The 22,880-nt window shown below is 41.0% G+C and overlaps 1 protein-coding gene across 1 annotated transcript in view; it reads right to left on the reverse strand.

Annotated features, from left to right (window-relative positions):
• The window catches only part of syt1a (synaptotagmin Ia), a 302,852-nt gene that overhangs the window by 187,927 nt on the left and 92,045 nt on the right, over positions 1–22,880 (reverse strand). The window contains exon 2 of the mRNA XM_047389686.1: positions 22,403–22,457. The gene's annotated coding sequence lies outside the window, so the exon portion shown is untranslated. The remainder of the gene's footprint in view (positions 1–22,402; positions 22,458–22,880) is intronic.

The following is a 22,880-nucleotide window of genomic DNA, read 5'->3' on the forward strand; positions in this document are numbered from 1 at the left end:
TGGAGGCTGGCTTCGCGTCTCTCGTTCGGGCTTGGCCCGGCCGGGTCCCGCGAGGAGCAACCCGGCCACCAGGCGCTCTCCGACGAGTCCCGACCCCAGGCCTGGCTCCAGGGTGGGACCCCGGCTCCGCCGTACCGGGCGACGTCACGTGCCTCGATATTGTGTTCTTCATGAGGGGTTCTTGAACCATTCTTTGTCTGATCCATCACCTAGAACCTGTTTGCCATGGGAGACCCTACCAGGGGCATTTAGGCCCCAGACAACATAGCCTCTAGGATCATTTGAGCACTCAAACCCCTCCACCACGTTAAGGTGACGGTTCAAGGAGGGGTGACGGTTCAAGGAGGGGTAATTTAATTAATTTAATTCAAGGAGGGTTATTTAAAGGTAAGAGGCTTTAACAATAATGACATCCAATTTGCCGATAATCAGCATTAGCTTCCACAAAAACAGCGGCAACCGCATTGGCAAGTTTTACGGCCGGTCTGGCCCCTTCTGGCATCCTCGCGGAATCCCCTGCCACCCTGCGGCAGGCTGTGGCAGCTTCGGTGGCCACAGCCTGCCACCGGAACTACCAGTTCTGCCTGCCACTGCCACAAATTGAGCTCGGCTCTGCTGCAATTCAATCAATTTCTCGGTACGTTTGCAATGTAATGCAATGCAGATGTGCACAGCGCCTCCCACCGAACAAGATGGGTAGCTCGGTCAGCAGGGAGCTGAGGAAGAGCGGCTGCTGACGTCACTCTTCTGCGCCCGCCGCTCGGAATGCTTTTTCGTTTTCGTGTTCTGGGCAGTACTTTGCGGGCAGACCATGAAAACGAAAAAGCACTGTCTGCTTTGTTTTCTTTTTGATTATGGCATAAAATGTGCAGTCTTGAAGAAGAAAATGCAAATGCAAATAGGATGATTGATTACTAATTTTATTTATGGGTCAAATAATGCAGCCACATTCTTAAAATGAAAAGTATTTCTGTTAATGCTTTTTCATTTTCAAATTTTACATTTCAAATAGATTTTTGGTATCTATTTGCTGGGGTACATTTTGAAAAATATATCTCAAATGTCTTTTTCATTTTAATTTAGTGAAGGAATGAGCAGTCTTGAAGAAGAAAATTAAAATGCAAATAGGATTATTGATAACTAATTTCATTTATGAGTCAAACAATGCAGCCACATTCTTAAAATGAAAAACCATTTCTGAAAATGCTTTTTCATTTGAAATATGGTAACGATTTGCTTCCATAGTAGATCATGTGTATTTGGTCTTTGGTTTAATTTCCAGAGTGAAAAAGGCGATGGAGCTGGGTGCTCGGTTGGCGGATTTCCATTTGAGAGTGGCCTCTATCTTGAATAAGGATGACTGATTCACAGCTCATTCTTCGTCACTGCCACATTGGCGTATCCATCTACTGGAGGCAGTACTCTTGTACTCTTAAAGCCAGCTTAGTTGAGGTCATTGTTACTCATACGCATATCTGGGGATCGTTTCAGTGAGTCTAAGCAGGAAAAAGTGATAAATTACAAAACAGATAGGGCAAAGCTATCTGATACAGGTTCAAGTTGATCTGTGACCACCTCAAAAAGCTTATCTGAAACATGACGTATGATTGTAAGGGGTTGCTCTTTACCGATTACAACAGGACGTTACCAGTAAGTCATGAAAGCTGCTCAGGTTTATCACAGGAAAATGTATATTCTGATGTGTGACCATCTGGTGTCTCTCCATAGAGCGTTTTCATCTTTATATACTGGGAAGACCAAGCAAACTAAACTCGGCTAAATGGGGATAGGGTGTTCGTCATTGCAGAAGCATATGATGCTGATGCAGCTGTCAGAGACTCCATGAATTTTCTATTTTTTCCAAGAATTATGACAAAATAAACAGTTACATCAAATATCTAATCCCTAAACGATGCTCTATAGCATTTTCTCTGCTTTCAGATGTTTTTCAAGAAAAATAAAGAGAACCCATTCAAGCTCCATTTAAATAGCAAACTTTCTAACAGAAACAACCCCGTCCTTCACACCATATCTTACATTTCCATGCGTCGGCATTTTCGAAGCATTGTTATCACATTGCCCAGCTTTGTGGTTCATGTAATCAAAACCAGCAAGATTGTATGACACGATACAAGCTATAAACGAATGTCCTTATTTGCAACAGAGAAAATGATCCTAGAGAACAATCTATGCAATATTACTTCTATTAAAAAGGTCACAAGTAAATTAACTGTGCTGTTATATCCTTAAGACCAACTGTATAATTTAAAGGTTACTTTAAAAACATGCAACATAGCTGACATTCAGTCACAGAAAATTCCACAATTACTGGTTCCCTTGGTAAGGAGTTTGAAAAAGCCTTAAAACAAATTCACCTTTTATTGGAAATCTTTTGAAAAATATCACCTTTAAGTTGAGTATATTATTCAGAGGGGAAAACAATCCCTTATATGAATTTTTTAAGTATCTTAACACTCTCCACCAAGGGACAATAAAGGATATTTCTATTTTAGTATTCAAAATGAGAAAAACAAGAGAATATACTGTTAAAGTAAGGCAGATGCATGATGATCTTCACAAGTCATGAAATTAAGAAAATAGCTACTTCCCTAAAGTTGCTCCTGTGTACAGTCAGAGTAACTAAAACGTAAAAACTGTGGAAACTGTGACCAACAATGTTGGACCAACATGAAAATTATCACACTAACACCCAGAATAAGAATAATAGTATGACAAGTGTCTCTGCAAGAACCCACTAGACTCCATTCAAATGCCAAGGGGTGGAAAGTGGATATTGTTAGCCTCATAGCCTCATATTGTTAGCCTCATAACATGTCATATTTGCGCAAAAAAATGACTCTGGTAATTATACTTTGAGGCTAACAATATGTTTTTCTTTCATCCAAACTCTGGAATGTTTTTTGATGAAAATCTCAATCTTAGGCTCATCTAACCAAAACACATGGTTCCAGTTCAGGTCCCAGTATAGTTTACCAAACACGCACTTTCATTACCAACAGGCTTTTTTGCCACTTTTGATCTATGTTCCTACCCTCATCTATTGTCATGAGCTTTAGGTCATGACAGAAAGAACAAGATCACGGATACAAGCAGCCGAAATGAGTTTCCTCCGCAGAGTGTTTGGGTTCTCCCTTAGAGATAGGGTGAGAGGCTCGGTCATCCAGGAGGAACTCAGAGTAGAGCCGCTGCTTCTCCAGTTGAGGTGGCTCGTGCATCTGGTTAGGATGCCTCCCAGGTGAGGTGTTCCAGGCACATCCCACTGGGAGGAGGCCTAGAGAAAGACCCAGGACACGCTGGAGGGACTATGTTTCTCAGCTGGCCTGGGAATGCCTTGGGATTCCCCAGGATGAGCTGGCTCAAGTGGCTGGGGAGAGGGAAGTCTGGGTCTCTCTGCTTAAGCTGCTGCCCCCGCGACCCGACCCCGGATAAGCGGAAGACAATGCATGGATGGATGGCTAACAACATGTGGAAAAACCTCATGGCTTATGTAAAGTACAATGGAAAAACTGGCGTGCATTTGGCCATTGTGTTTTCCGATTGTCCTGGGAGTTTTGTTAGTGGGCACGGTATCATGTAGTCTATGAAACACCACAATATTCTAAACAAAACCAGGTGGCCACAGAAAACTAAAAAATGGGTCAAGAACAATGATACATTCTATGGTCAAATCAACACAGAAATGCATCAGAAAACAAATGTATAGCCAGGTGAAAATAAAAAACATAAAAATGGCTCCATGCTCTTAATTTTCTGTCTGAAAGATGTCGGACTCCAAATTCGTATTTGAGTTAGAACTTTTATTTAATTAAGGGTGCTGATAATTATCCTTTGAATATTATCTCTTCCTATTTATTATTTTTTGTTGTCTTTGAACTTCAAAACGGGTTCATTTGTATATCTGAAGACATTGTTAGCTCTGCTCTGACAATGCACAAATGCAAATAAGTCAGACTTTTCATCTTCAGCCTCAAAACGAAACCTAATAAATTAGCATTATAAGAGATTGGTTTCCCAGCAGCTTTAATGAACCTCTCCAGCTTGGACCTGATGATCAAAGCTGCTCCAGGCCTGTGATAAAGCTTGACTCCAAGGCCAAAATCATCCATTGACTCCAACACTTCTTACTTGTCTTTAAGATGAGGAAGAGTTATTTTAATCACTCTACTGGTTCACAGCAGTAACTGAGAGCAGATGCTTCAAAAGAAGCTTTGGTTACAGATATGTGCAACTCAACAAGATGCACCTAAACTGCAAACAGAACTAAAAACAACTGTGATGCTACCAGGTTCATAGTTTCTGCTAGAAAGAGTAGAAATAAATGAACACTTGTCATGTTGGCACTGTTGTAACAATTACTTTAGTGCGTCACATTCAGGCTGTGATGCTTTTATGCCTTCAAGGTAAAAGCACACTGCAATTTCTATGCAGTGATCCTCATACTTTCATACGTTTATTTTAGCTTTACTGTAGCAATATTTCTCTGCTTGTTGGTCTAATGAAGCAGCATGAGAGCTGAGCACTTATTCTTGGATGTGTGAATATCTTGACGTAGTTTTCAGAAATAACAGCAGTCTTAGGAGGTGTTTTGTTGCTTAGAAACAAACCAAGTTTGACACAGTGCACATGACCAGTTTGCACACTAACAAAACATAATTTGTAAATGTGCTTAGCTGAGGGTGGAGCAAAACAACATTTGACCTCAATTGTTATGAAAACAAATGTCAGAACAAGTTACTGCCATTCTTTGAACATGGAAGTTAATCAGCTGAGTAGAGCAACTATTCAAGTTTTACTTGTGTTTCATAACAAATTCTGAAAACAATATATTTGAATCGGGGTAAGATTACCAGAAACAAACAAACAAAACAAAAAAACACACTCTACACCATCTCATTTTATGAAACAAAACTCCATATTTTTTTTCTTTTGGTCCTGGAATTACATTTAGCTTTGTGTTACCAAGTAGTCAAGGGCCGGTTACTGGTATAAAGGTACTAAAAAGAACTGGCAAAGTTTTCCATCCAATGATGATTACTGTGGGTTAATAATCAGTAAGTGAAAATATCTTCAGAAATCAAGTTAAATAACAAAAAAATCAATAGTAAAATCCCATTTATTCTGTAAATGTTGCAAACGATAAAAAAAAAACCCTAACAAACGGATATATAAAAGCAATATATTGGCTGTTGATGCAGTTTAATACCTTAAATGTTTGTCAACCCATAGTCAAGGTCAGACGTCTTTTCCACCATTATTTTGAAAATGTGAAAGCATTGGGAACCACTTCTTTAAATGATAAGCTAGAGAAAGTGCTTGAGAGACTGAAGTTTTTTCTGGCTGTATGGAGCATAGCTTCCGTTCGAGCAGATAGCCTGACTAATTAGCAAGCTATTATCAGCTTGTTATAGTTGAGTTACTGTGTAAAAGGGGTTTTTAATACATTTCAATGAGTTTCACTAAAATGTGTGTTTTCTCAAGCTAAAAGCTCTCTTAAAAGCTTTAACTTTCAAGATGATGTATTTAGATGTTGTTTTACCATTTCCACATAATGTTCTTTACTTGTGAGGCCATACATTTTGTGAAATGCATCAACCCTTCATGCAGCAAAGCAAAATGATGCTGCCACACCCATACATTACAGTTGTGATGGTGTTCTAGGCTGGGAAGCTTTTCCATTTGTTCTTTTTGTAACCCTGGTCATTATGGCCAAACACTTACATTTTAGTTTCATCAGACCTCATAACAAGTCTCGAGAAATGTATGTGTTTGTCCCTATATGTGTTTACACACAGGGAGAAAGATTGTAATCTTGTTTTTTTTAGGTTGCTTTTGGAGTAAGGGCTTCTTCAAGATTCATTTCACTCTGGATGATCACACTGTCTTAACAGTTTCAGTCATTTTCACATCCTCCTTGCATTTGCTTTAGGATTGAGTTTCATATTTGAACCCAAAACACATTGTTTGAACAAATGAACGTGAAACCTTGAGAGATATGGAAATTATACAAAAGGGCGAACCAGATGTGGAGATTTGCAGTTTTCTTCCGGGTATCTTGGCTGATTACATTAGATTTTTCCATGATGTCACACAAGAAAGCAATGTGGTTGACATGTTGCCTTAAAATGCATTCAAAGATGTCCCTGCATTTAACCCAAATCCAAAATTTACTGATCTATAATATCATGGTCCAGGATTTCCTAGTTTTGTTTAAACTCATAGCAGTGTTATTGTATATAAACTCCTGAATTGAAAGAAATAAAGAACAAAACAAAACATTGTGTCTCAGTTTTCTGGCAGATGTCTCCAGGGTTGGAATGCAGACCTGGAGATAGTGCCCCACCATTTGGAGACATTAACAGCAAAAATGAGCAAATTTCAGTGTACTTACCATGTTTAAAACCAATACTAAATGTAGTGGGCTTAATACTCAATATGTTATCCTATTTTAGCAGCAGTAGGAATAATTGCCTTTTTTCAGTGAAATTAAATAGATTACGTTACACTGTGAAAGTGTGGTTATTTTAAGAAATAATTAAAAATACCAAATGTACCTCTATACCTATTACCAAATCAAAAGCAATCCTTAAGCATTGTGTAATTATGAATATTTTGAATAATTAGTTTTGAGAAATGATTTTAAGAAGCTTACATAAGTCTTATTTTTTTATAGTTTAATTTTCTCAGTAAAAGCACACTTCAAAGCAGAAAAATGCTGCAATGCTTAAAATATTTTTATTTATTGTTCCACTAAGTGTTTATCAATTTCTACACAAAAATGATTGTTTTGTGGTCTGCTAATCTTTATTTCTTGATTAGCAAATAATTGGTTCCTTAGAAACAAAGGTACTGGTTTCAAATCACTGCCTCAGAATTCAGGGCCAAAACCAACAGCAGGACCACTTAGCAAAACACCACAGTAATCAAGCAATTATGCATCTTTAACAAATCAATATACTACCAGAGAAGAAGAGGAGCTTTATATTAGCACATGCCGCCTGAACAGAAGACAAAAACCTTGAAAAGACTGTTGGACAAAATGACGGTTAAAATTGTAAATCTGTCAGAGTCTGACCGCCAATAAAAAATAAAACCTACACTAAGCCTTGTTATGAGGTGAGCTGGCCTCATCAGCGTGGCTGTGTTCAACTCCACGGTTTGTTTAAATATTACTCCGTCAGATTAAGTTTGCTAAATACACAATTTACCACAATTAGGTTAGCCTCTGTGGTCCTCATTACAGAGCTGAAGTACAAAAATGGGCAATGGCCATGGTGACAATGAGCAGCAATGAAATTCCTCTTGAGCCAGCCTATTAATCAATTTGTTCAATTCAAAACTCACTGAAGGAAGAAAAGTGTGAAGGCTAAATGTCTGCTTTGGGTAATTTTTGGAGCTCATTCTCAATAAAAGAGCATAGTGCCAAAAACCTGTAAGCTTTGACTTAAAAATTTTATTAACGCCACATTTTTCTGGATACATTGCTGATTTTTTTAAACTTAAAACTGGAAAAGATGTAAATCTCCATAGAGGAATCTTAAACTTTGTTTGAAATGTTCAGTCATTTTCTTATGTACAAAATTCTTTAGAGGACTAAGGAGCAGCCAAGTGTTTTTGCATTTCACAAATTACTTGAGTACTTCTTGGTTATGTACCAGGTATTTCCACTTCTGTGGAAGGCAGGCCTATATTTGGGCTAAAGGACAGCCTAATTGTGCTGTCTTTGTACAAAATATCTCACACTGGGGATGTGAAGAAATAATTAATGTATCTTTGGCTAATTACTTCATACAATAAAAACTTAAACTTTTCAAGGCTTATGCTTTCCTCAGGTATTTTGACAATTTTATTGGATCAATGAGTTCAACCCTTTTATTCTGCTTTAAGAAGTCTTTGTTGAAATGACTGGTGTGATAAGGTTCATTGCCTTTGTGCATGGATCACTTTCTGCTGAGATTTCATTTGAAAACTGTAACCTACAAAGACAAATGCTTTTCTTTTATGCCTGTGAGAAAAATGTTTTAGGGCATTGTAATCAGGAAATTGCATATTTTAAATTATTCCCCAACTCGTAAGCTTTACTGCACATTTTTCATGAACAAAAACCCAAATATACTCTGTGCTAGGTTTGGATCTAGATTGGTCAGTATGACTTATAATCCAAATATCAAGAGACAAACTCAGGGAGCAACAAAAATGGTTTTCAATTTAAGGCACACCAGGATTTTTTAGCACATAGCAATGCTGTCGCTTTTCTGCTCGTGTCTAGACTTGAAAAGAAAGTAAAGAAAAAATCAGAAGGTGAATGCTGAGAATTATGTGTTTCTGCACTCTGGGGGGCCTGAGCTAGGACAAGTCCAAAAAACGCACACAAATTCATTTCTGTGACAATAAAACAGACGCTTGGAGAACTGTAGCAGATGATCCAAACAGAAGGATGTGACTTCCAATTCAGAACAATGTCTGCTTGTCTTGCAGTTTTACTACTTAGTTTAGAGGTTAAACTGTTTATTAGAGTGAGTATTTTTTAGATATCTGGCGTAAGGAAAAGTCAAATCCAAGTAAAATAGTAGGAGCTCCTCAAGGAGATAATAAATATTCTGGGATATTCCATCAAACCTAAAAATGACTTTATATTTTCTTTTTCTGAAGCATTTGTTTATTTTAGGAAAATATTGAATGTTTTCAGTTTAACGTCACATTTTACTACTCATTTAAGTATTTCCAATTATCAGAGTGAGACTCGTGGCACTACAGAGACAGCAGGTATGTGGAATTCATTTTAATATATTAGCATGTAGCCTTTTTTGATCAAAGATCTAAAACCTAAGTAACAAACCTGACAGCCCCTTAAAGAGACCAGAAGAGTCTTTGACAGCTAAGCTCCTGCCGTATCAATGAGCTGCTCGTTCAGCTCTCATGGGAAGAAGCAAACAGGATCTGTCTTTTGTATTTGTCATATCTCTTCCAGCCCATGGTGACCGCAATGTGTCTCAGTCACTTTGGCTCACAAAGGACAGACTGACACTGCAGAGCCAGGGGAATTGGAGCTCTATGGGAAATGGCATCCCTGTGGCCATTTTGAACAAGTAGACCATCCTCCTCATGTGTTGTATTCTCTTAAGCTAATCCAGGGGTACTTTATGCTCTCACTATGTGAGGGTCATGAAGTTGCACCAACAGAGACAATAATTCCTATCCGATGGCAAGTGAACACTACGTGTCAGTTTTCAGCATAACCCACAACATAAGGGCATTCACTTGATGGAGGTAAACACGTCAAGGACCTGATCTGTAAAAGGTTTGCAAACTTATTTGCAAACTGGATGCTAAAATCACCTTTCAGCAGGTGAAAATTTATCATTTTAAAGACGGCTTTTCCATGAGGTGACAAAGTTGTGTTTTAAAGACGCTATGTTTTGAGATTAGCTAAGCTATAATATACAGATTGCCAACTCTTACAACAAACAATTTTTATGCTCCTTACATTCAAGCTGTTTGTGGCTGTTTTACGATAAACTCCGAACTCTTCAAACACATACTCTCAAAAGAAAATGAACAGGGTGAGTCTCCGAAAGAATTAGAAGATTAAGGGAGGGAAATCTCAAATTAATTGACAGAAATATTTTTCTTTTTCATTGTTAATAAGTGCGTGCGCTACTTTGGAAACCGCTCTGCCCTATTGAGTAATAGCCTGTAATCCAATATTTTGCTTAAAGGCGAAGCAGAAACTCAGCGCAATTATGCACTCAGAAGCACCTAGCGCAAATGAACAGACAGGGAATATAATCCCATCAGGGCAGAGTCTGCAAAGACAAACCTGCAGCTGTGAATAGCGACAACAAACGTTAAACTCTAACAGTCCAGAAAAGCAGGAGCAGACCGGAACAGGAGGAAAAAATCAGCAACTGGATCATTCATAATGATGCAGCGCAACAACCCTTACATGCTTCAAGCGTTACAGCAGAGGATCTTTACAGCAGAGGATCTTTTTGCTTTTCCTCTTTTTCCGCTAGGGACAGTAGCAGCCAGCCACTAACCCACACAATTTCCTCATTTAAATAGGGTGCTCTGCTCGTCTTTTGCATCTGTTATCCATTGCACGTGCATTCTTTCAAGATCACGCGCAACACGCCCACTTATTGCACGTGCAATTTGGTTTTTGCACAAGCAATTTAGCACCCCCTATTTGGGATCTTTGAAGATCAGGGTCTAACACTTCGTGCCTTCTTTGGTGCATCAGGTTGGGTTCCCCAGTACATACATTGCTGGGACCCCAAATATTGTGGAGGCCGTTGATTGTGATTGATGTTGCAGAAATGTCTGAACTGTTGCTACATTTGTGGACTTGTTCTTCACAACTGGTTGCTGTTATCAGAATCATTCAGATCTCTAATAATTGGTATAACAGGTGCATCTCGGTCCTTTTCCAAACACACAGACAGAGGAATGCAAACAGAGAAGCCACAGATCCAGTAACAGTTGCCGGCCAATCCTATATTGTGAGGTCTTTTCTTCACACTTGCAATCAAAGAAGCCAAGCCCCTGAGTACTATAGATTTCGAGCAAGAGATTGTCATATTACAAATAATAGTTTGTGACTCTGTCACCATTTGTAAATTCTAGCGGGTGCCCAAAGTGCAGCCAGGCGAACAAAGTGAAAATCGTGGGAAAATCTTTTGTACTATTATCACAAGAGTCATGCAGACTCATTAAACATTTATCTTGTTACATCCTGACTGGTCCCAATATGCAATAAATGTTTCACAAGACTTCCATAGAAGTCTGAAATGTTGGAAGTTTTTTGGTGTTTATATAAAAATATTGATATTTAAATTGTAAAACAAAATACTTCTAAAAGCATATTTTATATATTTCTGTATAAATTGAGAAGCAATGTTTTTTTATTACCATATGAAATTGTTACACAAAATTGTCTCTGCCTGATGTCACTGCACTATTATCAAATGACAAGATCCGATTTGATTTAATGAGCAAGGCAGGAAATGAAATGGCAACTCAGTGAGATTGAAATGGGGAAAGAGTAATTCTGTCTTCTCCCCGTGAAAAGGAAACATTACTGAATACAAAGTTTAATTGTGCACCGACATTGACAAGGTAACCACTGATATAGAATGTGGCTGACAGAGGTCCTGCACAGAATGGGAAATATTAGAGAACAAAAAAGAAAATGTACTGCAAATATTCTTTTTGCATGCAATATGTCCCCTTTGGCTTGCATCTCTTTTGACTCATTATGCTATGATTATGTCGTGAATTGGCGCTATATAAATAAAACTGAATTGAATTACTAAACACTTATTTTATTAAATTGGACCTAAGCATGACACCAAGCAGGATCTTTATCTTAATCATTACATGTTAAACTTCTTACATGGTCGATTTAATATCACTTGATTAGGCATCTGGAATAATATATCAGGTCAGAGCACAAAGGCACATGGCAGCTTTCTGTTTAACATAAACTGCATACAAGTCCCTGCTTTATAGCTTTTTAACATTTCTAGTAAACCATTGTTGTAGTTCAAACTACTCTAAAGAAATTTTTTTTAAACCACAGTCAGCAACAAGATGCATAGTTAAACCTTTTAGCCATGTTCCACTGCTCTAAAAAGAGCATTACAGACAAAAAAATATTGTGTTTATGATACAGATTTACTTCAAAAATATTGCATAAAGCAATGTTTAGTCTACATTTTTGTACATGCTTTACATTATTTTAGAGATTAAATTTTTTTTTTTTACATTTTAGATGCCTTGGCATATACTATTATATTTAATGCTCTGTCAAGTCCATTGCTTTGGATAGAGAAGCTTTGATCAACCTAAAGAGCTCTGAGGGCTATCAGTACTTACACAGTAATAAGGTTGGTGGGAGTTTGTTGAAGATGGTTGGACACAACCCCATGCACCTCAAAGCAGACTTAGGCCAGTCAAAACATTAACAACACACATGGCCAGGTTTGGCGATATCATCAGAGGAAATACAAATGCCTGGATGCTCATGTGTTAAGGGGCCGGAGGAGGTCTTCCAGCCACATAGCTACAATTTTTGGTGAGCTGACAATTTTGTTTAATTTGGTATATTTCTGGCATTTTCTATGCTTCTGATTGCACATTAAAGCTGCAGTAGGTAACTTTTGTAAATCTGGTCCCTCCCTTTGGTCCTACTGCAATTTGCCAAAATACACTGCTCCCGGTCACAAACAAACAATCGGAGCCCGGAGGAATGTCTTAGCAGTGTCAATTACGCTCATGAAGTTGAGCGTAATTGACAGCGCATACCGTTGTCATTCAAGCTGAAGATTGCCAGTGTGCTGCAGCTTTGCTAATGGTGCTGAGCTAATGATTTGAGGACCAAGTTTGTATTCACAGTATGGGCATGCTATGTTCAATGTAAAGCATATTGTTGATGTTTTGTCCCTATCAGCAAATGTGCCGTAGATGTTTAATCGCTTTAATCGGTGCCTCTACTTACTAGCTTGCGCATTCACGGCAGGCTCTGCTGGGGAGGGAGGGATGTAGCCTTTTAACGACTATTTGGAGACTTTGTTGAAAAATTTCAGAATGCCATGCACGGTTGATCATAAAAGGATTTAATCATTTTACTTATATCCTAAAGTCATGACTGATTTGCCCTCATCAGGGCTGTTCATCTCTTTCAGAAGCTGATGTTTTTCCCTCAGTGGTCAGTTGCAGTACCAAGCACATTGTGAGGTAAGTATTGTCGATTCTGAATTTTAAATAATAAAGTGAAAGCAGCAAATATACAAGGCTTTTGGTGGTTGCTTCAAATTTAAGCACTTCAGCCCCACTCGTCTTGATTCCTTATCTGTTCATATTGGAAGGAAACTGAATTGCAGCGCTCAGGAACAATCCTATTTCACTTTAGGTGCATGTTCAAAACAGACCTGTTGAACAAGTGTGGCAGATAATAGGTGCAACTGCGAGCAACACAACAGTGACTGGAGCTTTGTGCAGACATGTCCACAAGTGTGGAAATGAACAGCCATTAAAACAAGAAATATAGTTAAACTGCAACCCAGTTACTTCATAAATACAGCTCATTACATATAATTAGTCATCAAGAAACCACTTCACGGTAACTTCCACTGTAATGAAACCAACTAATACGACCGTAATGCTACATTTTGTTAAAATTATTTAACTGAATGATACTTGAAATAGTGAAAGTTTTTCCTTTTACATATGGTTAATGTTAGCTTTTTGGAGACAAATAAAAAATCTAGAATTTTACACTGCTTCTCCAAGAAATCTGTTGTCCTTTGAATAGATGGGATTGCCCTGCCTCCTGCACACATATCTAAAGCCGGTAAATATAATCTAATTCAGAGTGACAAATTGTTGTATTTTGTGACAATAAAAACTGTTCTATTTCTAAACAGAATATTTATTTTTCAGTCTGTATCCCCTGCATCTGCACTGAGCCTGACATCACTCTTTATATCCTTAAGGCCAACATCCAAAGGTAACAGGAGGAAAGCAGCATTCAGACAACTGCAGTGTTCACAACTAATCTGTAAATTTGGAAAACTTTTTCAGCACCATGGTAAAGCTGGATGCAATAACAAATAATCAGAGCCACCAAACCACTACAACAAACTATGCAACTTTCCATGGAACATGTTGATGCCTTAGAATAATGTGTAAAGTGTAGTGTTTTTAGCATTTTTATAGCGTTAGATAAAAACTGCATCAGTAGCTGTTTAAGGTAATGTTAATTTCTGCAACCACCACAACATTAAATTACTGAAAAAAGAGGTTTTTAAAAAAAAAAAAAGAAGCCATGTTTATGAATGCTTTTACATCGGTAAAAAATGGGTAAAATCTTACAACTTTTTTTTTTTTATATAATTTAGTCCGAGCATCAGTGAAACTACTGGGAAGCTTTTCAAATGAAAATTTAATGTAATAAAAAGGGAAAAGTTAAATCTAAATCCAGCTAGCCATATTCTAAAAAAATATCCCCCCTTTCTAAATCATACATTAATTGTGATTAACCACATTTTTGGTTTAATTTTACCAGCAAAATCTGGCCCTGGTGACAGCCCAACAAATAGGATCAAGAAATCTCTTAAATATAACATGACTGACAATATGAAGTAACCTAAAAGAGCTCAGAAAGCAACACATAGTGCAACATAATTCAACAATGAAAAAGAGACTGGGCAAAAGTGGCATCCATGGGAGAGTTTCAAGGCAAAAAGTCTGATTAACCCTCATATATGACTAAATTAAAACAATGCTTCAAAAAAAGAGTCAACCAAACATTCTCCACATGTAGAAGACAATTCCTACCAGTTATTGCAAATGCTTGATGGCAGTTGTTGTTGCCAAGGGTATAATAATCAAATATCATGTTTAGAAGATTTATTTATTTTTTTGCTTATTAAATTAATTCATCATACACTCACCGGCCACTTTATTAGGTACACCTTGCTAGTACAGGGTTGGACCCCCTTTTGCCTTCAGAACTGCCTTAATGCTTCGTGGCATAGATTCAACAAGGTATTGAAAACATTTCTCAGAGAGTTTGGTCCACATTGACATGATAGCATCACACAGATGCTGCAGATTTGTCGGCTGAACATCCATGATGCGAATCTCCCGTTCCACCACATCCCAAAGGTGCTCTATTGGACTGATATCTGGTGACTGTGGAGGCCGTTTGAGTCCAGTGAACTCATTTTCATGTTCAAGAAACCAGTCTGAGATGATTCATGCTTTATGACATGGTGTGTTATCCTGCTGGAAGTAACCATCAGAAGATGGGTACACTGTGGTCATAAAGGGATGGACATGGTCAGCAACAATACTCAGGTAGGCTGTGGCGTTGACACGATGCTCAATTGGTACTAAGGGGCCCAAAGTGTGCCAAGAAAATATCCCCCACACCATTACACCACCACCACCAGCCTGAACCGTTGACACCAGGCAGGATGGATCCATGCTTTCATGTTTTTGGTGCCAAATTCTGACCTTACCATCTGAATGTTGCAGCAGAAATCGAGACTCATCAGATCAGGCACCGTTTTTTCAATCTTCTATTGTCCAATTTTGGTGAGCCTGTATGAATTGTAGCCTCAGTTTCCTGTTCTTAGCTGACAGGAGTGGCACCCGGTGTGGTCTTCTGCTGCTGTAGCCCATTCGCCTCAAGGTTAGACGTGTTGTGAGTTCAGAGATGATCTTCTGCATGCCTTGGTTGTAACGAGTGGTTATTTGAGTTACTGTTGCCTTTCTATCAGCTCGAATCAGTCTGGCCTTTCGCCTCTGACCTCTGCCATCAACAAGGCATTTGAGCCCACAGAACTGCCGCTCACTGGATATTTTCTCTTTTTTGGACCATTCTCTGTAAACTCTAGAGATGGTAGTCCGTGAATATCCCAGTAGATCAGCAGTTTCTGAAATACTCAGACCAGCCTGTTTGGCACCAACAACCATGCCATGTTCAAAGTCACTTAAATCACCTTTCTTCCCCATTCTGATGCTCGGTTTGAACTGCAGCAGATCATCTTGACCATGTCTGAATGCCTAAATGTATTGAGTTGCTGCCATGTGATTGGCTGATTAGAAATTTGCGTTAACAAGCAGGTGGACAGGTGTACCTAATAAAGTGGCTGGTGAGTGTATGAACACAGGCTATTATAAGTACACTAGTTATTCTCTGATCATTTTTGCTTGATGATCTGAAACATTTAAGTATGACAAAAAAGCAGGAAAAAAATTGTTGGGAGGGAAAACACTTTTTTCACAACACTGTAGCTCTGGATTGTCACTTTTCTCTGCTAAATCACATAGGAGCGGAAAGACTTCAACCCAGTCATATGGCATGAAGGATGATTAATAGGTCTGCTAATGGAAGGAGGCTGAAACATCTCTGGAAGCGGGATAAGGTATGAGGTGTAAACAGTGGAAAACAGCTGAGTGGAGGTGGGATATAAAAACTCCATCAATCACTGTTGACAGCTAAGACAGATTTAAAGATCATCAACAGCAAAAGAGAAATTACTGTTTCACTACTGTATATCACAGAGGTAATTAACATTTCAAAAGTGCTCTAAAATAATCTGAAAAATGCCCCTTTTATCAATTCATCCCAATAAATTAATAAAAACAAAGACATAAGACTATTATCGCTTCCATTTGTGGCCATGGAGAATAGAAGATAAATGATTTTTTAACAACTTTGATAAAGGACTTGAAATAACAACTTCCTTAGCAAACTTCATTATCCTAGAAATGCCACAATATGCTTATTTTCACACATACAAGAGAGCCCAAAGCAACAGAGTCCCCCGCTGACAGCCTCTGCAGGACTTTATCATACATTCTAACAAATTAAGAGTGGACTGATTTTCACCATGGATAAATATCAAAATTTTTGTATGTATTAGTAACCAATTCTTGATTGAATAAACAAAAAGTTTTTTTTCTGTAGTTTTTTTAAAATACGGTTTGAATATCTTGGTTATGTTGTCTGTTTGATTACACATCACAAGTGATTGTCAATAATATAGGAGCAACACTGGTGTTTTTAACATGAGGTGGAAGATATTGCAGAATACTCGTACTCGTCGTCTTCCGCTTTATCCGGGACCGGGTCACGGGGGCAGCAGACTCAGCAGAGACGCCCAGACGTCCCTCTCCCCAGACACCTCCTCCAGCTCCTCCGGGGGGAGGACAAGCCGTTCCCAGTTCATATTGCAGAATATGCAATAAAAATGTTTAAGTGAAAACAATCATGCCCAGTTTGCTAATCTGATTCTGTTTGTTTATTTTAAGTTTTTGGTTCCAAAGTGTAGTTGAATTTGAAATACAAATATTGATAAGTTCCAAAAGAAGCAAAAAAATATTTTTAACCATTACCTGAATGTTATACTGGATTTTTCATCATTATTTTATTATTTGCCCTTTTAATATCACTACTGTTAATTTATTTGCTGCAATTCTGGTTAGACTCGTTTTATTATTAGTAGTACTTTAGTCCTCAGTCCCTTGAAATATTCTGTGTTGTAACTTTATTTTGTCGGATTATAACTCTTTTGCATGGAGTTAGCATGAACATTTTGTAGAACACTGAATTGTACAATCCTGTATTTTACATGACAAACCATGTCCCCCAGTGGGCCCACCACCTGCAGGGGGAACCGTGAGGGACCAGTGCAAAGAGGATTGGGTGGCGGACGAAGGTGGAGACCTCAACGGCCCGATCCCCGGATGCTTAGGCTGGCTCTAGGGACGTGGAATGTCACCTCGCTGGGGGGGAAGGAGCCTGAGCTTGTGCAGGAGGTCGAGAGATATCGACTAGAAATAGTCGGGCTCGCCTCCACGCACAGCGTGGGCTCTGGAACCCATCTCCTTGAGAGGGGTTGGACTCTCTTCTACTCTGGAGTGGCCCACGGGGAGAGGCGGCGGGCTGGTGTGGGTTTGCTTGTTGCCCCCCAGCTCAGCCGTCTCGTGTTGGGGTTTACCCCAGTGGATGAGAGGGTTGTATCCCTGCGCCTTCGGGTTGGGGAGAGGTCTCTGACTATCATTTCAGCCTACGGGCCGAGTGGTAGTGCAGAGTACCCTGCCTTCTTGGCGTCCCTGTCGGGGGTGCTGGATAGTGCCCCTCCCGGGGACTCCATTATTCTGCTGGGGGACTTCAACGCCCACGTGGGGAACGACAGTGACACCTGGAGAGGCGTGATCGGGAGGAATGGCCTCCCCGATTTGAATCCGAGTGGTGTTTTGTTATTGGACTTCTGTGCTAGTCACGGATTGTCCATAACGAACACCATGTTCAAACATAAGGGTGTCCATCAGTGCACTTGGCACCAGGACACCCTAGGCAGGAGGTCGATGATCGACTTTGTTGTCGTATCATCAGACCTTCGGCCGCATGTTTTGGATACTCGGGTGAAGAGAGGGGCTGAGCTGTCCACTGATCATCACCTGGTGATGAGTTGGATCCGCTGGAGGAGGAGAAAGCCGGACAGACTCGGCAGGCCCAAGCGCATAGTGAGGGTCTGCTGGGAATGCCTGGCGGAACCCTCGGCCAGGGATGTATTCAACTCCCACCTCCGGGGGAGCTTCGACCAGATCCCGGGGGATGTTGGAGACATAGAGTCCGAGTGGACCATGTTCTCTGCATCTATTGTCGATGCTGCTGCCCATAGCTGCGGCCGTAAGGTCTGCGGTGCCTGTCGTGGCGGCAATCCCAGAACCCGGTGGTGGACACCGGCAGTAAGGGATGCAGTTAAGCTGAAGAAGGAGTCCTATCGGCTGTGGTTGGCTTGTGGGACTCCTGAGGCGGCTGACGGGTACCGTGAGGCCAAGCGTGCTGCGGCCCGGGCTGTGGCAGAGGCAAAAACCCGGGCCTGGGAAGAGTTCGGTGAGGCCATGGAGAAGGACTACCGGTTGGCCTCGAAGCGATTCTGGCAAACCATCCGGCGCCTCAGGAGGGGGAAGCAGTGCTTTGCCAACACTGTTTAAAGTGGGGGCGGGAGACTGCTGACCTCGACTGAGGACATTATCGGGCGGTGGAAGGAGTACTTCGAGGATCTCCTCAATCCTGCCATCACGCATTCCGTGGTGGAAACAGAGGCTGGGGACTCGGGGTTGGACTCTTTCATCACCCAGGCTGAAGTCACCGAGGTGGTTAAAAAGCTCCGCGGTGGCAAGGCTTCGGGGGTGGATGAGATCCGCCCTGAGTACCTCAAGTGTCTGGATGTTGTAGGGCTGTCATGGTTGACACGCCTCTTCAACATTGCGTGGTGGTCGGGGACAGTGCCTCTGGACTGGCAGACTGGGGTGGTGGTCCCCCTTTATAAGAAGGGGGACCGGAGGGTGTGTTCCAACTACAGGGGGATCACACTCCTCAGCCTCCCTGGTAAGGCCTACGCTAGGGTATTGGAGAGGAGAGTCCGACCGATAGTCGAACCTCGGCTTCAGGAGGAACAGTGTGGTTTTCGTCCCAGCCGTGGAACACTGGACCAGCTCTATACCCTCTACAGGGTGCTCGAGGGTTCATGGGAGTTTGCCCAACCGGTTCACATGTGTTTTGTGGACCTGGAGAAGGCATTTGACTGTGTCCCTCGTGATGCCCTGTGGGGGGTGCTCCAGGAGTATGGAATCGGGGGCCCTTTATTAGGGGCGATCCGGTCCCTGTACGAGCGGAGCAGAAGTTTGGTCCGCATTGCCGGCACTAAGTCGGACCTGTTCCCAGTGCATGTTGGACTCCGGCAGGGCTGCCCTTTGTCGCCGGTCCTGTTCATAACTTTTATGGACAGGATTTCTAGACGCAGCCAAGGGCCGGAGGGGGTCTGGTTTGGGGACCAGTGGATTTCGTCTCTTCTTTTTGCGGATGACGTGGTCCTGCTGGCCCCCTCTAGCCAAGACCTACAGCATGCGCTGTGGCGGTTCGCAGCCGAGTGTGAAGCGGCTGGGATGAGGATCAGCTCCTCCAAGTCCGAGGCCATGGTACTCGACCGGAAAATGGTGGCTTGTCCTCTTCAGGTTGGAGGGGAGTTCCTGCCTCAAGTGGAGGAGTTTAAGTATCTCGGGGTCTTGTTCACGAGTGAGGGAAGAATGGAGCGGGAGATCGACAGACGGATCGGTGCAGCTGCCACAGTAATGGGGGCGCTGTGCCGGTCCATTGTGGTGAAGAGAGAGCTGAGCCGAAAAGCAAAGCTCTCAATTTACTGGTCGGTCTACGTTCCTACCCTCACCTATGGCCATGAACTTTGGGTCATGACCGAAAGAACGAGATCACGGATACAAGCGGCTGAAATGAGCTTCCTCCGTAGGGTGACCGGGCACTCCCTTAGAGATAGGGTGAGGAGCTCGGCCATCCGGGAGGAGCTCGGAGTAGAGCCGCTGCTCCTCCACATTGAGAGGAGCCAGTTGAGGTGGCTCGGGCATCTATACCGGATGCCTCCTGGACGCCTTCCTCGGGAGGTGTTCCAGGCACGTCCCACCGGGAGGAGGCCCAGGGGACGGCCCAGGACACGCTGGAGGGACTATGTCTCTCGGCTGGCCTGGGAACGCCTTGGGCTCCCCCTGGAGGAGCTGGAGGAGGTGTCTGGAGAGAGGGACGTCTGGGCGTCTCTGCTGAGTCTGCTGCCCCCGCGACCCGGTCCTGGATAAGCGGAAGACGACGAACAAACGAACTGATACCAGGTCTTACTGACAACATTAACCAGCGCTCTATTTGGGAGGGAATGATGCAAATCAGTTTTTGAAGAGAGAAAAGGGAATCAAAATTACAACCTGTTAAAATGCACTTGCTTTTACACATTTTGATTGACTGTAGATGTGTTAGGATTTAGCTTAATAACATGTATAACTAAGACTGATTGGTTGAAAAAGCAGTAACAATATATAATAAAGAAATTGTCTCGTGCCACAGAGGTGACATGTTAAAATACCAAATGCAAGATTTGGTGAAATTGCTGTAACATTTCATCTGTTCTAAATGGCAGCAATTTGTTATTGAATGGTTTCCGCTCCTAACAGCCATTAGATGAATTCAACAATAAGACATTTTTTCCAGATTCTTTGAATTGACACTTGCCAAATATTCACATCGTTTAAATTTTTTCACAGTTGTGAATGTTACACTAACTTCAATGTCTATTTTGTGATGGTTTTCAGAATCTTTTCCAAAAAACCGAACCTGGTGTCCCTTTACATTTTAGCTTGATACCCCCGAAAGAAATCCATGGCAACCAATTACCTTCACGAGTCAATTAATAAACGGAGTCCGTCTGTGTGTTATTTTTTCTCAGTATAAATGAAGCTTTTCTGTGAAGGCTTTAGAAAACAACAATCAGGGTAATGAAGACCAATGCCACCAAACAGGTCAGGGATAAAATCTGGGAAAGGTTTAAGGCAGGGTAGGGTTATGAAGCAATATCCCAAGCTTTGAACATCTCAGGAACCACTATCCATCAACCAACAAATGAAGAGTGCTAATTCACTATGATATGTACATCCACCTAAAACGGACTGTTTGTGAGGATGGCAATTAAAGGCCTTAAAGGCAATTAGAGGCCCATGGTAACTCTGAAGGAGCCCCAAAGATCCACAGCTTAAATGGGAAAATTTGTTGACAGGATAACTGTTAATCATGACTCTACAAATATGACGTTTCATAGAAGAGTGGTAAGCAGAAAGCCATTGTTCAAAGAAAGACATAAGTCCCATGTGGGGGTCACAGCAAATGTGGAAGAAGGCACTCTGGTCAGATGAGACAAAAAATTATCTTTTTGGCCTACACAGTGTGTGCCAGAAAAACACTATGGTGGTGGCAGCATTATGCTGGGGGAATGTGTTTCTTTCATTGGGCAGGGTAGCTGGTCAGAGCTGACATGCAGATGGATGAAGTTAAAAACAGAGCAATCCTGAAATAAAATATGTTACTGCAAAACACTTGTAACTGGGGCAGAAGTCCATCTTCTAGCAGGACAACCACTCTAAACAGCCAGAAACGTTTGGTTTAGAGGAACCCATATCATTGTGTCAGAACAGTTCAGATCAAAGCCCACACCTGAACCCAACAGATTTTGTGGCAATGGCACAATGTCACATTGTTGGTCTGTTACACACAATTCCAATAAAACACATTGAAGTTTGTGGATGCAGCCTAAAAAAAGGTAAAATAAATCTATCCGTTTACACACTTTTGCAATTATTTTCAAAGAAGAGCAAAAAAGTCAAGGGAAGCTCTCACCATCATGAAAATGTTTGTATTTGTTATTCATAGCCAGACTTGGTGTACCTTTGATCCCACACCTGTGCTTGTTCTGGCCCAAAGCAGCTCTTTGTGAATAATATTTACTGAATTTTATGCAAAAGTCCAACCTACTAAGCGAGGCATAGAAAAAGCCATGGAGTATTTGTGCATCGTGTTTCAAACAAAGTCAGTGCCTCTCAGCCTCCGGAGTGAATGGCCACTTCAGTCGTTTTGATCACAGCTGACTTCACTCCATTGAATTAACACAGTTTTCTTGGCTACAGGCTCAGGGGCCATGTTGGAGCCTCACTGGTGAATATTAGATTGCACGCCTCCAGATCTCATTAAAGGAAGCAACAGGACAATGTCTGCATCCCAAATAAGACCAGAGGCCATCATGCATCCTGACTCCCCGTACGATCTACCGATTTGACTGATTTTATGTGCATGCGTCATGGGAAAACAGAGGGTAAGATGTCATGTCTTACAAATACTATAATTAGGGTTTTTGTTCCCTTTTTTACATGTTACCAAATAAAAAAAATGCTATCTGGGGTTGTTTAGCAAATGGACTATAACAGAATATAGATCTAACAGATTTGATGAAGTTTCTGAAAGCACACTCACAAGTTCTTTTGTCTGACAAGTTTCTTCCAGTCTTCCTTTTCCAGATGGACGTCCACTGAAAAACAAGCACGAGAGTCGTTACCACAAGACAACAGCAGAAAAACCAGGCTGCACTGAGAAAAGCAGTCTAACAAAAAAGAAAACACACATGTGGTTCAAAAATTGATTTAAGGATGTGTGGCAAATGAGTTCATGCAGACATGAAGACTTCACTGAAAATCTAATTACTGGGTCATTGTGGGTTTTTAACTAAGATGTCCAGCATTAGCCACACACAATTAGCTAGAGTTTAAATGAAATCAACTTGTGCCTGAAGCATGGCTCTTCTACAGTAGCTAACCAGTAAAAACCACAAATGAAACACTTAAGTGCCAGAAAAAATGTTGAATATCTGCAATTAACAGAAAAGTTATTGCTGAGAGAGATTTTACTCTTGAACATTTTATTTATGTTGCCAATTATTTTTCTAGTCCCTAAC

This window comes from Girardinichthys multiradiatus, chromosome 17 (assembly GCF_021462225.1).
Source record: "Girardinichthys multiradiatus isolate DD_20200921_A chromosome 17, DD_fGirMul_XY1, whole genome shotgun sequence".
NCBI lineage: Eukaryota > Metazoa > Chordata > Actinopteri > Cyprinodontiformes > Goodeidae > Girardinichthys > Girardinichthys multiradiatus.